This window comes from Eschscholzia californica, unplaced genomic scaffold (genome assembly GCF_041429995.1).
Source record: "Eschscholzia californica isolate CP2 unplaced genomic scaffold, dmEscCali1.0.p SCAF_6, whole genome shotgun sequence".
In the NCBI taxonomy this organism is placed as follows: Eukaryota; Viridiplantae; Streptophyta; class Magnoliopsida; order Ranunculales; family Papaveraceae; genus Eschscholzia; species Eschscholzia californica.
The window spans coordinates 15,026,875-15,030,780 of NW_028238483.1; positions in this window are offsets into that span (position 1 = coordinate 15,026,875).

Sequence of the window (3,906 nt, forward strand, 5' to 3'; positions counted from 1 at the left end):
TTGGGTTGTTTATATAGGAATTGAATCGGTGCATTTGTCTTTTGGGTTCAAAAGACATAACCTTTCAAACTCACGGACTTAACTGAAAATTTAGAGGCGGCGCATCCTAGGACGTTGGATCTGGCTTAAATCCGCAGATAGAACGCCAATCGTTAGATGGGAATCGAAATCCCAACACTGTCTCGACGCGGAAGTGACGCGCGCCGTTGGATCTTGCTGATCCAACGCTTCTGGCGGTATCCCACTTCTGTCACGCTCATCTTCAGGCGCAACCATCAGATCCCGCTTCAAAACTCGGGTGGAACGCGAGCCGTCCAGATCTGGACGTGCTCGCTTCGCCCAGATGGTCCTCAATCTAACTTTGTCCGTTTTGACATTTCAGTACCTATTTCAACCAATCTCCGTCTAAACTTTAAACTTGAATTTCTCATTCATCCGGAATCGGATTTGAGTGATTCTAGGCTCTAATATGAAGAGCTCGACGAGACGAACACTATGGCGCATTCCGTTTCTGAGTTTGACGAGTCGGGTCGAGCCAAGATAGGCTCCGATTCCAACAGAAAACCCCTTTCCTCTATTAAGTAGAAGAAGAATGGAAGAGGTAGAGAACTTTCGGGTTTTTCTAGCTCGTTCTCTCTTGAGTCACACAGTTAGGAGGTTGTCCCCTTGTTGATTTTTAGGAGTGGTTTTGGCGTGGGAGGAGTTCCACCCCTTGAAACTCCTTAAATTAACTGGACTCCCAAGCGGTTGGGACTCCATAAATCGGTTGGCCAAGGCGGTGCCTAAGCCCAACTGGGCTTTGCACAAAGCCCCGCCCCATGCATGGCCAGGCACACATGCTGCCCAACCCTCTCGAGCACTCTGCCTAAGAGATGTCCTAGTTCCTGAAGAGCAACCCTCGACCATCTCAACCGAGACATGTCGTCAGACACTTTGGGCAGAGATTTGGGTTAGTGCTTGTTGTGCCATGCCCTCGGCCACCTCCGCCGAGACATAGGTCAGCATTGCCCAATGCTCTCGGCCACCTTGGGCAAGCCATGTGCCTATCCAAAGTCTCCCTTGTATCCTCAACCACCGTGGTTCATATCACATATATCTTCCGAGCTTGCAATCCAGTCTGATGCTCATGGTATGTAACCCTTGTAGGACCCAATTACAGTTGGCAGCAACTTCAGTCATCGAACTGCAGATCTTAGTTGACACCTCCTTCAGGAATATCTCGAAGTCATACCATTATTTTCCTCCAAGATCACATTCAAGCTGTTGAAGATTTGTATTGTTGTTTCACTGGTGAATATCATGAAGAAAAAAGGAAAGCTCAAAATTTTATTTTGACCCAAACAAAACTATAAAGAGAAAAGAAGTCCACTCTAAAGCTATACAAACATTGCATAAATCTTCCTTTTTTTTTTGAAAGTGGTGTTCACTCAGGAAAACAAAAACGTTATGAAGGTAACCTACGAGAGGTACCGTTCCGATATGTTGCATTACTCTTATAGCTACTGATTTTTTCCAAACGACGAGAACAATCGTCTTACATCGAGAGATACTCTTTTAAAATATAATTCGTTTTCCTTCGGTAGGATGAATTGAGACCAACTGTCAAACATTACAATTTGAGGCATCTTTTCGCTTTAGTTCAAACGACGTTGGCAATCGTCTTATCAACATAAAATCTAGAGCTGCTACAGCTATTGCAAACAATCAAGACTCTCACGTCAACAAAACAAATCCGTATCGTCTGAAACAAAATTATACATAACATTAAACTGTAGTATTATTTCGATTTTTATCATCGAAATCATAACCATTCGTAATCATCCAAAAGTTTCCAAAATTTTATAATTCTTAAAAAGATTGAACCTTTGAACTTTGAAGTAGAACCTCAACAACAAAATCGAAACCCTAACAGCTTGTACTCGACCCTATCTTGGAAGTGGAACGAAAAAGATGAGAAGATAGAAGAAGAAATTGAAGGTTGCAGCTTTAACCACCATTTTTTGTTAGAATAGTTTTAGAAGGAGAAAGACATGCAAAGTTTATATCTTGAATGCTTTTGGAATTTTGGCCAAAAAACAAGACATTTCTGTGCTATACAAGAAGAGAGTTTATGAGGGGTAAAAATAGGTTTGGGTGATGGTGTGAATAACCATGGGTCCATCTTGCCAACGCCCTTGGCTTGGAGTGGTAAGAGGTTTGGTCTTCCACTTTAAAAGTCAAGGTTTCAAGCACGTTGACAATTAAAAAATAAAAACCATGGCTCCATCACTATGTTATAAAGAACTTCTAAAAGTATATATACCTTTTGCACATCTTGTTTCATCTTGAATTCCTTTTTTCAAACTTGTTTGGGAATACCTCTTCAATGTTCTTCTTCATCTTAATCATCATCGTCGTGTTCTTCTTAAAAAGATAGGGGAAATTGGTTAACGATAGAATAGTACCTAAAGAATAAAGATAAGCGATTTGACCGAAGTTGGTGGCACCTGTGACCTGCAACCAGACGATATGTGGGGCGCCTCTAACTTCTAATAGTGTATATAAGGACAAGAAGTTCTAAGGGCCTCATTTTTTGCTAAGGAAAGTGTTATGGGCACACGAAGTTTCTATAAGGGCCATACACGTGGGTAAAGGCACATGACCCAAATTCAAAATTTGCCTGTAGTGTGTTTGATATCTCCTATTTCCATAGAAATAGATACACCATTTGATATGGAGTATAATTTCATAGTTTTAATTCCCTAGAGAATCTATTTCCATGAAATAGTCCACTTTTAATTCCTTGCTCCCCTTTAAGAATTAGCTTCCCGTGGAAAGTCAAAAATCAAAATAAAAATATTCTAATATATTTGGATACTTGAAACCTAATATTTATCTCCATATATGTTCAAAATGACATTTTACCCTTAAAATTCAGCAAAATAAACTTTTACTTATACATTGGGTAAATGGCATTTTTGTCCTTCTTACCAAATGACATGTTTACCAAGTTGTCAAAAATGATATTCTTACCCTCGTATAATACCAAAATGACATTTTACTCTTGTGTGGTCTGAATGACATTCTTACCTTTATCTTGTAAAAATGTATTTCTGAACTTTTATATTAAAAAGACAATTTTATCCTTTTATATTAGTACAATCTTTTTTTTATCTATACGTTACAATTTTATCCTTTTATATTAGTACAATCTTTTTTTTATCTATACGTTGTCAAATTTACATTTTTATCTTGTGCTATATATTAACAATTTGACATTCTTACTCTTAAGTTACCAAAGTAACACAAAGTTAAATAAGTATATAACATAGGGGTAAAAATGTAATTTGAACAACATAAAGATGAATATGTAATTTTGGCAACATAAGGGTAAAAATGTCCTTTTGACTACATATAAAGTAAACAAAAACTATTAATTGAATATTATATCCGTAGAAGTTAGATGTCAACTAAATAACAGAGTTAGTAATTCCACGGAATAGTAAATGACTACCAAACGAAAGAACTCTTATTTTCGCGAATATAATCCGTGGAAGACTTTCCATGGAACTCTTTTATTTCCATGAAATTATTTCCCTGATATCAAACACAAACATAGTGGATTTGGCCGAGGGAAATATGTTTTCAACGACGCTACACCAATTTTCACTTTGACCGTTTCTAACAAGCTCACGACTCACTATTCATTTATTTTCATTTTAAAGATATGTGTGATTCAATCTCGATAATCTTTTAAAATTTGAAATCTAACAAATAGGGAGTTTACGTGGACAACTGTAGACTTTTTTTCATCTTCAAATTTATTCACACACCATCACACGCTACTTTCTTCCCCAATTATGGATGGAATTCCTTCTTATAGGAAAATCACACACACTCTCTCTCTCTCTTCTCTAACAAATAACT